The 15,296-nt window shown below is 38.9% G+C and overlaps 1 protein-coding gene across 2 annotated transcripts in view; it reads left to right on the forward strand.

The window, feature by feature from the left end:
* XKR6 (XK related 6) overlaps window positions 1-15,296 on the forward strand; it is a 320,290-nt gene that overhangs the window by 31,947 nt on the left and 273,047 nt on the right. The gene's annotated exons all lie outside the window — the stretch shown is intronic.

The following is a 15,296-nucleotide window of genomic DNA, read 5'->3' on the forward strand; positions in this document are numbered from 1 at the left end:
CTGCCCTAATTTCCCAAAGAAACTCTCTTCTTGACTTTTCCTCCTAGATCTTGGGTAGTCGATTGTATGTTTCAACTATAATCCTTTACTTCAGGTATCTGCAGATGTTCCTGCACCTTAGATGTTTTGAGCAGTGCCCACCACTTCTCCAGCCTGGATGAGTTTGAGTTAGGTGAGACAGAAACCCTATCTTGCCCGTCCTTCAGATGATCCTGAGATAGGTTATAACACAGTTAAAAAATAATTCACAAGTCAGGTCTGGTCTGCTTTTTCTAGAACCAGGGAGCCCAGGTCCCATTTTAGGAACATAGGCTGCTGCCACACCAGAGATGGGGTAGGGCAAGGACAAATGAAAATGCCACAAATGTTTCCTACCATTTTAAGTTGACTTTTCCTTGATCCAGTATTCAGTTGGTTGCTGTGTTTTCCAGAGTTCTGATGAAGTTGGTTCTGACAGTTGGTGTTTGTTTTGCGACGTCATGGTACCGTAGGGGGCTGTGGGTGGGAACATGGAGCCACTTACTCCGCCATGTTGCGGACTTCACCCTCACCCTGTCAGACCTAGATATCTTCTGGTAGTCCAATTTCAATGCCCACAGAAAGCATTTTATTCTACTGCATCTACAAATTCTGCAGATAAGAGGTGCTCTTTTTATATATCCCTGGCAATCACCAGTTTCTGTGACACTATTTTCAGGAGTGTTGTTGACTGAGTAGTAGCATTAATATTTTTTTCTGAGTAAATATTAGATTAAGTACTAAATACTAAATACTTTTAAAAGTTTGGTGCCCTAGGATCTTTATCTCTTACGGCCATGTTTTTGGATATCTTTTCTCCCTGTGCAAATGCACTTTTGAAATAACCCGAGGCAAGGGTAAATATGATTTGATTTATATACAGTTATGCATTTACTGGCAAAACTGAGGTACAGCTAAAATGGTCTTTTATCTATGTGGTGGAGAGTATGCATTTATAATCAGTTTGCAAATATGGAAAGGTGGCATCATTTGGCAGGACATTAGACAATGACCACTGCATGTGGCTTTTTAAGACCTTACTGCCCTCTTATGTAACATGAGGTGGTATAAGACAGAGTGTATTCAGGAGAAGACAAATTCTGTCACTATACACAAACCAGAAATGACCACTTGAATAAGAATTTGAGACCTTTGGATGTAAGAATGTATGATGGTCCTTCTGGCATTCTTTGGCTGCTTTTAATGTTGATCAATCGTTTTGATACTAGATTGGGATCACTGTTTGTTTTTCAGGACTTTGACCTAGAAGCTAACCTATCACATTCATTCTGAAGACTGAGTTGAGCCCAAAAATGGAAAAACAGTTGGTAATAAATTGCTTACATGATGTGAACCTGAGGCTGCCGTGACCCTACACTGCACACCATTTTCCCAGTTGTCTCTTACTGTCTGGATGTCAACTCAAAAACATAGTTTGGTTAAAATTCTCCATTAAGGCATAGGAGTTAGTAGATCTGTGCTTCTCTACTTAAAATAGTTATTGTCAAGGGAAAGAGTGGATGATTTAGTACTGTCCTGTTGTGTCAGGGGATTTTTTTGGATTGAAGGTGTATCTTAAGCCTGTTGGTACCTCTAGTTCTTTGCTGTCCTTACATATCATCTCCTTTGAACCTTAGATTATGGAGGTGAGAGGAAGTGGGATTACCTTTGTTTTATGTATCAGTAAACAAAACTTCAGTAACATCATTTCTTAAGTAAGTGATGGTGTTCTAGGAGCCAGGTCTCAGGTGTCTAAGGCTAATGTTCTTTCTAATTTTTCACATCTGACAAGTGGATTTTGAGAAATAGTTGATTATATGGTGAGAGAAGAACAGTGTCGTTAGAAATTAGTGGATAGAAAAGGGGGATGCTAAGAATCAAAGACCCTCACTATTATGGCATATATGTTTGTGCGTATGTGTGTGTGTTTATTTCTTTATTATAGTTAGGCCATATTCATTGTAGTTTAATGCTTGGTTCTTTTGAAAGGAATGAAATTGGAAATAGGATTATCTGTTAAAACAGTGACTTAATACAAGAACCTCTTGAATTTTCATTTCAGTTTTATTTTATTTTTTTACTTTCCTCCTTTCAGACCTTTCATTTTCCCCATAGTAACCCATAGGGAAGAAGACTTAGAATAACATAAACGTAGGGGCAGTAAAACCAAGGGGAAAAGGCTAACAACAGTTCTGAGCAAGTGCTGGGAAAAGAGCTTGAACACCAGGGGAGGAGAAAAGGGAAAAGTCTAGTGCCTGCAGTAATTGACCTCATTCTAGCATGGCTGCGATGACACACAATTGCAGAGTTTGATACTGTAAAGGATCAGAGAACTGTTGGCTCTGCTTGAGGCACTTTCAAACCTTACTACTCTACCTGAATTGAAGCTGAAGCCTGCAGGTGGATTGGCTACTGGCCATGAACAGGCTGACTCCATAGGAAAGTAAGTAGGAAACAGTGCTGGCCCGGTCACGTTCATTCTTCCTCGTTCTAGACAGGGGTCTTCGTCATATAGAAAGGGAGAGAACTAGGGTAAAACTAAGATGAGAGTGACTCTTCCAGAAACTTACCTCCACGTTCCCATTTTGAAGCATATGTCTACAACTTACCAGGATGACTGGGTTGAGGAATGGTTGTCTTTTTAATGTCTGTTTACCTTTTTTTTTTTTTTTTCACATTAATTTTTCAATGAGGGCTGGGCCAGTGACAACAGAGAAGGTTTAGAACAAAGTAAAATTTAAACCCTTCATTCAGCTCTGTGATACCTTGGATACCTTGACAACCTCTCTTTCTCTCTCTCCCTCCCTTCCTCATCTGTGAAATGAGGTACCAAGAGTGTACCTACCTTATAGGTACAGTAAGTGAGTTTATGGATCTTAAGTGCTGACACACTGCCTAGCACACAGAAGTGTTCTTGTCAGAAACTGAAAAACTAAGTAACAGACCATGCAGACAACAAAATGGACATGGATTCTATCCCACCTGAATTAGTGCTTTTACCAAATTCAGTATATATTTTGTTACTCTTCATTTTTTAATTGTTACCCTTAGGTTTTATTAATGAGACTTAATTTTGTCATGGATGTGTATCTCCCGCAGATCAGGATGTGGTCAGTTACGTGACCAGGGAAAGACCTAGCACATGCAGACTTAGGTGGGTTTTGCGAGCTTCACGCGAGAACCTGGAAAGTGACCCTGGCAACAAAAGATGCCAAGTCTCTGGTGTGCGGGTCACATTTTTCCTGCAACAGTAGTTATGTATTAGAATTAAGAATGTATGGAAGTAGACTTGGTCATATATTATTCTGGGTGATAAAGGCTGTGCGGTGCTTGTACTTTACACAAAACTATGTTTTTAAAACCTTCTCATGTTTGAAAGACGCCAGGTTTTAGGACTGACCCTCCCAGAGTATGGTTTGATGTTTTCTAACAATTTTTTATTATCAAATCTGTTGATTTTTGATCATTTTAAATGGCCCTGATTTTATTAGAAAATAATTTTACGTTTTGACCACTTGTTTTTTTTGTATGTCATTGTATTCCCTGTTTTCAGGTACAGGGGAAACAAATTCGATAAAATAAACAGTTTCTCTTTAAGGAAGAGCGGTTTTCTTTTTCCTAAAATGGTATTTTTGGAGGCTCATGGTCCAAACAGATTAGCTGGGCTGAGAATGAGATTAAGTGATGAATCCATAAAAATGTGGGGTCTGAAATGCTTATACTGGGTAGTTCGGCTAAGACTCAGCCATCAGATATGTCTTTACTGTTTATGTGTAATGATTTAAAGAGTCCCTGAACTCATTGTGGCTCTCCAGAGTTTTGTTTTGTTTTTTTTTTTCTGGCTCCCCAGTGTCAGTCAGACAGACCATCTTAAAACTTTGAGGTTCATTGCCTCACTGGATTAACCACTGGGCCTTTTGTAATAATGTCCTCAAAATTTTTAGAAAATCAAAAGTCATATTTTTATATAAGCCAAAACAAAAAAGTGAAGTTCCTCTTTTGTAATTGTGGAGAGTAAAGTATGTTCTGTAACTTTTCACTGCCACAGTGTCAGTATGAAACATTTTGAAATTCCAGTTTAGCTGCCTTTAATGAAATGTGAAATAAAACCACCTAGTAACTATTATAATTAAAAGTTAGGATTTTTTTTTCTCCTTCTGCAATTGATCAGTTGTGAATCTCAAGTCACAGTTTGGAAAATTAAGGCCATAAAGCTTCAGAGTTGGGGATGTCTGAGGATGGTTCCTGTGGACTAAGAGAAGGTGACGGAGAAGGAGACTTTTTCTGAGTTTACAACGTGGAAGGCATGTTTATTCCTGTTTGATTTAATACAGTCATGTGCTCTGTCTGCTTCTCCCTCCTTTGCCTTCAGCTTCTTGGATTCCTAACTCTTGGATTCATTTCTCTGTTCATTCTTTAAAAATTTCTGGAAGCTAGCTCCTTTAACTTCTATTTATAATTAGGTAGTTTCCTGTCTCAGAAAATAAAGAGAGAGTTTCTTTATCTTGGGTATATCACTCAGAATTGTTCTGGGTCACTGTTTTTTAAATATAAAATATGATGGGGTCAGATTACTTTTCAAGAAATGTCATTCTGTGAAGTAGGATAAGATGAGATGGATCGTCCCATAGACCTTCCTCTTGTTTTCGTTATTCCGCACTATTTATTTGCTAGGACTTGGACAGCTCAATCCAATTCTTCTTTACAAAGGCAGATTAACCCTTTATTCTTTTCCTTCTTTGCCAGTTAAGCCAACCAGAATTTGAGTTACAAGTTCCATGATACAAAGTTTAATAAATATTTTGCTGTTTAAATACTAAATTCTGACTGAGAAAGACTTGTGATAGCTTGTCTTAGCAAAGTGATAGCAAAGTGATTGATTAATCAGTAAGATTTATTAAGGCTTTAAAATGCTGCTAACATTGTGAAGAATTGTGGGTATCCCTGAACATGTTTGTATTATAGGAAAATAAAAATATCTGAAAGAAAGAACAAATCAGGTGCTAAATCTTGCTCTCTTGTGTAAATACAGTCCCAGTATAGAGGATGATGTATGTATTGTGGTAGTTATTGGCAGTTGCTGGGAAAAGAATCGTGGATCCAACCTAATCATGGAACTGGGTATTTTGGTTGCACTTTGCAAGATTTGCAAATTCCACGTGGGCAGAAAGGGTTAATGATGTGCTAGGCGTGTATAGGAGACCTTATGAGCAAAGGCATTGGACAGGAATTAGACTGGGGGCATAGGGAGAGAGGAGGGTCTTGGGTAGCTTTGGGATATGGACACTGAGTAGACTCCATAAGAAGTGGAAGCTGTATTAAGGTAGGTAGTGGTAGTGGAGAGAGAACTTTAAATCCCAGGCAGAAGAGTTTAGGTTAGAGTAGGTAGGTATTTAGAAGTCTTTAGACTTCTCTTCTTCTAGCCTTCAGATGTTATTGATTGTTGATTTGATGCTTAGAGCTGCTGCATCTTACAACCCTGTGAGGGTTGTGAATTCCATCCCATATCCTTGATTTCTCAAATTTAGTTTCACCTAGATACTCTGCTTGGATCAGGTCCAGTTGGCAGTTGTGATTTGGTTTTGTGTTTTAATGCATCTTTTTACCTTTGCTATATTCTAATCTCATAATATTTTAGAGTCTTACAGTTGGAAGGATGCTTGGAGGTAATCTGATCCACCTATCAACCAGTACAGGAATTATACGCTTAATGATTGAAATGATTGTTCTGTTTCTGCTGGAATGCATGAACCATCTTTTAATACAACTCTTTCCATTGGTAGGTTTCATTCCTTAAGTTAAAATATGCCTTTTCTAGCATTATCTGGAGCTATACAAAGTCTAATATTTTTTTTTCAGGTATTCCAGCCCTTCAGATATTTGAGGAAACTTATGATGATGTCTTCTTCTAAACTGTCTTTTCTCAGTCTCAATATTTTACTTTCTCTTACTTTATACTTCAAGATTCTCCACCATCACTCTTGTCCATCTTTTGTGTATTCTGGTCTTAATGAAGACCCGGAATTGAACATAATACCCTTCTTTAAAAAAATCAGTTATTGGGGCACCTGGGTGGCTCAGTTGGTTAAGCGGTTGACTTGGCTCAGGTCATGATCTCACAGTTTATGGGTTCAAGCCCCACATCAAGCTCTGGGCTGACAGCTCAGATCCTGGAGCCTGCTTCAGATTCTCTCTCTCTCTCTCTCTCTCTCTCTCTCTCTCTCTCTCTCTCAATAATAAACATAAAAATAATTAGTTAAGATTTAGCAGGCAACAGAAATCCCCTTCTCATTTGGCTTAAACAATAAGGAATTTACATTTTCTTCATAATTGAATGTTCTTGAAATTGAGACATTTTGAACCTTTATTTAAGTGAATAGAATGTTGGTTTAGTGACAGCCTCCCCCCCTTGATGATTCATAAAATAATGATGCATCCAAACCATTGAAATGTCTTAACTGAGGAAACGTGATGTTATCTCAGATATCAGGAGATCTGATGGATAGAGTGGATCCATGATTGGATATTTTTTTACCTTGATTATATCAGCAAACAAGTGTGGCAGAGAAGTTTTTGGCTTGCCTTCTTATGACTGCGAGATGGCTGCAACAGCCCTAGGCATCAAATCTCTGTAATCAAAAACATCTAAAGGCCAGAAGAGGGAAAGTCCCTTCTTTGTGTTCTTTTTTTAATAATCAGAATTTCCGAAGTGACCCTCCTTGGTCAGAATCATCATATGCCTGTTCCTAAACCAGTTACTGACAAGAGATAGGGATTACCATTAATGGCTCAGTGGTTCTCAGGCTTGTGTGCACCAGAATGACCTGGAGAACTTGTTAAAACACAGATTTCTGGGCCCCACTCCCAGAGTTTCTGATTTAGTAAGTTTAGACTGGAGACTGAGATTTTGTATTTCTCCCAAGTTCCTTCTACATGATGCTGATGCTGTTGATCCAGGGAATGGAAATGTCTGTCTCCAAATGTGTGCCCGACTGATACCCAAACAAAATCAGGATTTCGTTAACAAGTACGGTGGGCCAGTGGAGAGAGATAGGCAGTGTCCATTTCTGCTGTAGTCTAGATCAGTATTTCTCCTAGATGTTGTAACACACTGAGAAGTGTGATTGTTATTGTGGGTTGTACAGAATATATTACTAGTAGTAAACTAAGCTTTGAGAATGAATATAGAGTAGATCAAGTAGATTCAAGATAATGTTTGTTATTTTCTGACATGCTTTCTTGAAGGGGAGAGAAAAGGGTGGCTATTCAGTGAGGGCACAGGGAATGTACACCTTTGGAAGTATAGAGTGTGTATTAATGATAGCTGAAATGTATTGACTCGGTTAAACATCAAACTGCATCTGTGAAATAGGTAATATCCATACCTTCCAAAGGAGGAAACTGAGGCCCAGAGAGCTTTAAGTAATTTGCCCAGTGTAATACAATTAGCAGATGGTAGAGTTGGGTTTCAGAGCCATGAGGTTTGGCCTCACAACCTGTACTTTTAACCATATGTTTGACTGTCAGGTAGGTCCTCTGTTGCAGGAATGTCAAAGCTAAGATGTTCATTGTATGTTTTTGACTCTGCCAGTATGGTGGGATTGGTGTTCTGGTAATTATACCCTCCCTTCCTTTTCTCCCTGGTTCATAGCTACTTATATTTAGTGTTATTGATAAATTTGAACTTAAGTGTGGAACTTAAAACATGTTAGCAATGTCTGCCAGCTTTTTGCCATCTACGCATTTTATAAACCTGCCTTCCTTGTCTTTTTGCACATACTAGGGCAAAGAAAACTGTGTAGATAGGATCGAACATAGAGACTATGGTTAAACATTTGTTTTTTCTGTTGCTGTTGAATGTTATGGTGTGGAGGCTAATTATCTTTGTAAGAGGGGTTGTGTTGCTCAGTATTTATGGCAAGTAACAAACTAATATGAAGGTTTCTAGTTGCTCCAGAATTATTGGGAAAGGTAAAGAAACTTTAGGCCAGGCTTCTAGGCATGACTCCCAAAAGCAGACTGAAAAATTGGGCGGCTGCATTTTTTGCCATGCCCTGCTTAGCACTTTAAGCTGTAGCCACACTGAACAACTGGCCATGGTCTCTCACTTGTAGCTCTTTGTGCAGGCCTGTTGCCTTTGCCTGGTATACTCAATCCTCTTTTCTTGGCTAATGCTTCTTAACCTTCGGATCTCATTCTAAATTTTACTTAAAAAATTTTACTGATCCTCCCATCCTAATCTCCCTCAGACAGTCCTAAGAGTCCAGAGAGCTCCTGTTTTCCTCCCGTTGCATCCTGTATCCCACTGTCCTAGTACTTACCCCTTTATTACTGCTTATTGGTCTTTCCCCGATTCCACATTACATCCTAGTGCCTAGCACAGTGTGATGCTTGAATGTAGAGAGTTGAGTGGTTCAGATTTAAAAAGCCACTAATGACACATTTGAAACTTCCTTATCAAGAAATAGATGCCAGTCACTAATGTCTAAGTTGTAATTTATAATTTTCGTAATTATAATTGACTGGACAGATTTTTGCTTTGGTTTGAGTATAGCGTCTTTTTTTTAATGTTTGTTTATTTTTGACAAAGCACAAGCAGGGGAGGGGCAGACAAAGGGAGACAGAGAATCTGAAGTGAGCTCTTGGCTGACAGCAGTGAGCCCGATGTGGGGCTCGAACTCACAAACCGCAAGATCATGACCTGAGCTGAAGTCAGATGTTCAGCTGACTGAGTCACCCAGGCGCCCCTGAGTATAACACCTTTTATTGCATGTCTAATGTAACTTACTGGAGATTGGACAACAAATCTGTTGCTAATAATTCTTCAAAAGTTTGGAAGCTGGGAATCTGAAAGTTTGTAACTACATGAAAAAAGACTCAAAAAATAATAAAAAGTTTATTTTTTGAATAATTGTAAGTTTACCAAAAAACGGTACAGACCACACAGAGTTCCTGTATACTCCCACCCAGTTTTCCCCATTTGTTTAACATCTTACATTACCATGGTACCTTTGTGCAAAGTAAGACACCCACATTGGTACACTGCCATTAACTAAACTCCAGATTTTATTTGGATTTCACCAGTTTTTCCATTTGTGTCCTCATTCTGTTCCAGGATCCATTCCAGGATACCAAAGTACATTTTGTCGTCATATCTCCTTAGTCTCTTCTGGGCTGTGACAGTTTCAGTCTTTCCTTGTTTTTCATGCCCTTGACAGTTGGGAAGTCCTGGTCAGGTATTCTGTAGAATGTCCCTCAATTTGGGTTGGTCTGATTTTTTTATCCATGATTAGACAGAAGTTATAAATTTTTAGAAAGAATACTATAGGGATGAAGTGGCTTTCTTGACACATGACATCAAGGAATGCGTGATACCTGCATGACCTCGTGGGTGAGGTTGACCTTCAGTTAAGTAGCTAATCCCTTGCTTAAGGTGGTGTCTTCAGGTTTCTCCACTGTAAACTTACTATTTTCCTCTTTTCCACTCTATTCTTTTGAAGCAAGTCACTAAGTACCCACCCCCACGGACTGTGTGTGTCGGGGGGCCAGAGGATTAAGCTCCGCCTCCTAGAAGGGGCAGTGTGTGCATATGTTATTTAGAATTCTGTAAAGGAGATTTGTTTTTTCCTGTCCCTGTGCAGTCACTTTGTATGTTTATATTGATGACAATTTAGTAGATGCTTAGTGGGTCTCTACTCTGTGACAGATACTGTGCTAATTTAGGGGGCAGTATTTTTAACTCTTTTGGGGTCACATGCGCCTTTGAGAGACTGATAACTGCTATAGACCTCTCCAAAAAACATAAGATACACAGAATTTTGCTTCTAATTTTAAGGGTTTCACAGATTTTTGAAACTCTTAGAACTTGAATTAAGACACTGTCTACTAGTAATTTAGAACAGCTGAGGAGACAGGCAAGTTAAAAACAATGGAATAGGATGTGTTGTGTGCAGTCAGGGAAATTTGAGTAAAGTATTATGGGAAAACAGTTACGGGAGTAGCTTTACTTCGGGTGTAGGGAAAGCTACAGAGAGCAGCTACAATTTGAATTTGGCATTGAAGAATGAGAAAGAGTTAAATCAACAAGAGGTTGGAAAAGCATTCTAAGCAGAAGGAACACAACCAACAAAGACCTGTGCAAAAATGCATGCTGGAGGAGCTAGATCTTGCGCGGTATAGATGAAGTGGCAGATGGCTTGGATATAAAATTGGTGGAGAGGTAGGAGAAGGTATAGAGCGGAAAGAGCCTTGGATAAGTTTCTCAGTTGATAAATTTTGAAATGTTTAAATGAGTATATAATGGTTTTGTACACAGATTATTTTCATCTTTAGTTTTATGACTCAGTAATTTACTTGCATCATGCATGTATGAGCTAAGGAGTGACTAGGACATGAAGAAACGTACACCTCTTTCTCAAGAAGCATGGATATGAAGGGGTGTGGTGAAGGAGACAGCTAGAAGAGATTGTGGCATCCATAGGAGTTTTGTTTTGAGTTGGGAGAGACTTGAGTGTGTTCAAATGAAAGGAAGGAGCCAGTAGAGAAGGAAAGTGATAATTGAAATGACGCTCCTGAAAGGGAGGAAGGGTTGAACTAACACAGAATAGATAGTTTGCATTAGGAATTAATCTAACTTGTACTTAATTGCTTTTGTACATTTTATTTAGAACGGTCTTACATATCATATCGGACATAACATTTGACTTATAGGTAAGTTCAGGCTGTGACCTGACCTTCCATCTTACTGTATTCAGTATGCTTATTTAATCTCTTGTATTAATATATTTAAGGTCTTTGCTAAATTCTGGTGATAGAGAAAGTGTCAGAGAGTCCATACCCTTTGTGAACTTGGTTGAAATAATTAGGATACAGGACAGATATATAAAAGGATCAAAAATAAATATGTGAAATTCTCCAGTTCTTTCTCATGCTTTGGGCTTCAGCCTTTGGCCAGAGCAGTCACTCTATCTTCCTGTTTGTTTGTTTGTTTGTTTGTTTGTTTTTTTACGGTGCTGGAGAAAATGAGGTTATGATTGGCGGTAGTTTATCTTGTTCTAAATAGTGTTTCTCAATTAGGAGTGAATTCAGCTGTTTCTGCACTAGAGAATCCTTACTTGATATTTTTCTTTTCCTCTTAGATAATTTTAACTCTGAGCTATGAAGAAGACTAATTTTTATGGTGACCTCTTTTCTTCCTTTTCTTTTAACTTAGGCCACAATGTTAATCGCTGGTTTCTAATCTGATAGATTCTATTTATAAAGGAATTGAACCTCTTAGGAAGGAAATTATTCCTAAATAAAGCATTAAAATTTAGCACATGTTTGAACATAGATTTGACCCTATGCTTAACAAAAGGTTTTTGGTTGTGGTTTTAATAAAATGCCCTTTGGGCATGGTATTAATTGACTTTGGAAATTAATTTAAAATGAAACTTCATTAGGCAGCCAGTAATCTTGCATTTATATTCTTTCTGCTCTAAATCCTTAGAAAACATATGCTCTTTAAATAATTAAAAAGTGTGTACTGAAGTTTTATTGTTGAAAAACCACCTAGTATTGTAATGGTAAATAAACAACTTTCACTTTAAAGCATTTTCCTTTTGTGATGGATTTTTGAAAAGAAATTTTAATAAAATTACATTATTTGCACTAACAATTGACTTTGAAACCTTTAAAGTCAGTATATTTTATGCTTCTGGACTCATTCGTTCATTCAGCAAAAATGTGCAAAGCATGGCTGGATGTAGCAGTGAGTAAGAAAGACTTGGATCCTGTCCTCAAGCTTCCAGTCTAGTGAGACGAATGGAATAGGTGTGCTTAGTGCTGCAGAAGGTTAGGGTGTCTGATGTGAGCCTGTGAGGGCACTTTCCTCGTTTGTGGGAAGGCATCAGCAAAGATCTCTTTGGTAACATGAAATCTGCAACCAGGGGTGAGTAGAATCTGGGAGAAGGGTGAGGGAAGGATGTATGGAGCAGAGGGAATGGTTCTGAGGGAGGGAGTAGGGTCTGGGGAGGGTGGGGGTCCTGTGCAAGCTGACCCTGGAGGCTGAAGTATACACATGCAGGGGAGAGCAGCACGTGGCGGCAAGGGCCATGTCGTGAGAGTCTTATAAGGATTTTGACTATCCTGAAGGCTCCAGAAAGCCATTGATGGGAGATCAGATTTGCATTTTGAGTAAGATCAATCTGCAGCAGAGTATAGTGGCGTGAGGCAGAGTGGAAAATGGGTGGGAGAGTTGAGCAAATGCAGGAAGGCCAGTTAGCCTTCAGTAGTAGTCTCTGCAAGGGCTGGTGATGGGTGCTTTCTGACAATTCAGTGTTAAACTCCACATTCTGAAAGACCACTGAAGGAGTGAGGTGAAAACTGCGTATGTGTATTAAACAGACAGCATATGCCGGGTGTAAAGCCTTGTAGCGCATGCAGTTTTCAAATTTCATTTAAGGATCCATATCCTGAAGATAATGCACAACTACTGTGAAATCTTAATAATTTTTTTCTTTTGGGGGGTATCCTGTGTTTATTTTATAAAATGAAACTAATATTCAAATTATGAAGTCTTTGGTTATAGCGATACAAAAACACAGTTCTAAACATATTCGATTAGCACTCTGGAACACTTGACCCTCAATTAACTAGTAAGGCAGGGAACTCAGCGTGCCCAAATGTTAAATAATGCTGTTTAACATTTGGAAGCCTGAAGCAAGACAAGGCAGTGATGACCATAACCAAGCTGAGAGGACTACTTTGTTTCTTTAATTATAAAAAAATGTTTATTTATTTTGAGAGAGAGAGTAGGAGGAGGGGCAGAGAGGAGAGAAGAGCCAAGCAGGCTCCACGCTGTCAGCACAGAGCCCAGTGTGGGGCTCAGTCCCTTGAACCATGAGATCATGACCTGAGCCGAAACCCAAGAGTTGGACACTTATCCGACTGAACCACCCAGGAGCCCCAAGAGTACTCTTTTTGCGTAATAAAGTAAGCTTGTAAAATGTATACAGTTCTGGACAGTACGTCATATCAAGACTAGAGAAGCAGGTGCCACTGGTTCGGGGCCTCAGGTTGAAACCATGGGCCTTGCCAGAAGATTCTTACTGTTTTTATCCCTAATGAAGCTCAAATAAATATGAGGCTGTGCTTGTAGAAAATCTTTTGTATTCTCTATTTGTCTTTCTTTTCCAGGGGAAGTAGAAACTTTACATCACAGACTTAAGAGAATATGATGAGAAAATCTTACAATTCAGTTTTGAGTCCATAAAGTGAGGGTGGGCTGCTGAGAATATTTGAAGAGGATTGAAGCAGCAGCAGAGAGAAAAGAGAATGGAGGGAAGGGTACTTTTGTTTTCTCCTGAAGAATGAGAGGGTAGACCACCATATTTAGAGGCAGACAAGGAACCAACAGAAAAAAAAAAAAAGATTACAAGTATGCTAAAAACTCTATTAATTTGTAAGAAAACTATAAAAACACTCTGATACCTTCCTGGAGTTAACCAAACTGCAGGTTTGTGGGTGCAGGCCCCAGCACTGTCTTTACCCCTGACGCCAGCTGCAATTTCAGGGGGTTGCCCAAATCACCCTGAGGTTCAATAATTTGTAAGTACTCACAGAACTCACTGAGAGCTGTTATTCTTACAGTTCTGCTTATTACAGAAAGAGAATACAGATCAAAATTAGCCAAAGGAAGAGACTCCTAGGGCTAATCCTAGGGCAAGGCCTGGGAGAATTCTAAATGTGTAGCTTCTTTTCTCTTCCTCCTTGGAGCCAGAATGGTTACCCTCTTGGTATCAGTGTGTACATGATGTGTAACCCTTTGCATGGAGTATTACTAACCAGGGAACTCACTCAAGCTTTGGTTTCCAGAGTTTTTAATGGGGCTTCATTACATAGGCATGATTGGTTGATTGCCCATGGAGTTGAACTCACTCTCCATGTCTGTTGGTTGTGTGTGACCTGAAGCCCCCATACTAAATTGGTCTTTCTGACATGGCTAGTCCCCATCCTAAGACTGTTGGGTATGGCCATTCCTATGCTAAGATGGGGTATGACCAGCCCCTTCCCTAAACAAGGTCACTTCTGTCAGATATGACTTAGATTACCTCCCGAAAGCCTAGGCAGTGGCTAGACCTCTTTTTGGGCAAGACCAACTTTACTACACACATATTTTTAAAGGATTGTTTTGAGTTTTATGTTGAGATTGGTCTTGAGTAGGGGCAAGGGTAGAAACAAAAAGACCAATTAAAAGGACTGTTGGCAGTAGTCCAGAGGAAATGTGCTTAAGTTGACATGTTAGTGGTAAGGGTAAGGTAATAAGAAGTGGTTTCATCATTAATTCTGGGGTACCTGGTTGGCTTAGTTGGTTAAGCGTCCGACGTCGGCTCAAGTCATGATCTCATGGTTCATGAGTTCAAGCCCTGCATCTGGCTCTCCTCTGACAGTGCAGAGCCTACTTCCAATCCTCTCATTCCCCTCACTCTGCCTCTCTCCTGCGTGTGTTCTCTCTCTCTCTCTCTCTCTCTCTCTCTCTCTCAAAATAAATAAGCATTAAATAAAAGTGGTTTCAGTCTGGGAATATTTTGAAGGAAAGAAGCAGTAGGATTTATTGCTCTTAAGGATGGAGTTGGCATTATACTGAAAGCCAGTTGTCCATCATAAGAGTTAGGTGGCTCCCACCACTACCATCAAAGAAGAAGTCTCAAAAACTAGTCTGATATTGATGATATGTTGAGGTTTATTAAAAGCAAATCATTTCTTGTGTTTCAGATACTTGAAAAAAGAAATCTGTTGTACCTTATAATAATGCCATGTGAGGACTTTGAATGAACAAAAGGCCAACTTAACTGATACTAATACCTTTATATTGATTCTTCTCTCATAATATTTTCAAAGTGATCCAAACTATATTTAGATGTTTCAAATTATTTCTGAATAGCAACAGTAGTAGAGTTTCTGGACCTAAAATTATTTAGCTTATTAAAACTGATAATACTTTCAGAAGTTTTTGCTGTGTTATACATGCTACATGCATGAGTTATGTCATATTTCATAGTTTCTTCATGCTATCTGCTGACCTAGTGAATTGGTTTATTTGGGTCAATTGAGAGCATTGATCTAAAGGAATAAATTAATATTGAACTCAGTTGTTCATTATCTTCATGTATCTTTCCTTAGCTTTGATGATGGTTATTTTTATACAGGTTCAGTTTCTTCATTGAGTTTAAGTGTGAATGTTGGCAGTTAGTTATAATTCAATGGATAACACAGGGTAATCTAACTGTACTCTAATT

The sequence above is a fragment of the Lynx rufus genome, unplaced genomic scaffold (genome assembly GCF_022079265.1).
Source record: "Lynx rufus isolate CCGP_SWC_20201006 ecotype Redwood Valley unplaced genomic scaffold, mLynRuf1.p SCAF_3, whole genome shotgun sequence".
In the NCBI taxonomy this organism is placed as follows: domain Eukaryota; kingdom Metazoa; phylum Chordata; class Mammalia; order Carnivora; family Felidae; genus Lynx; species Lynx rufus.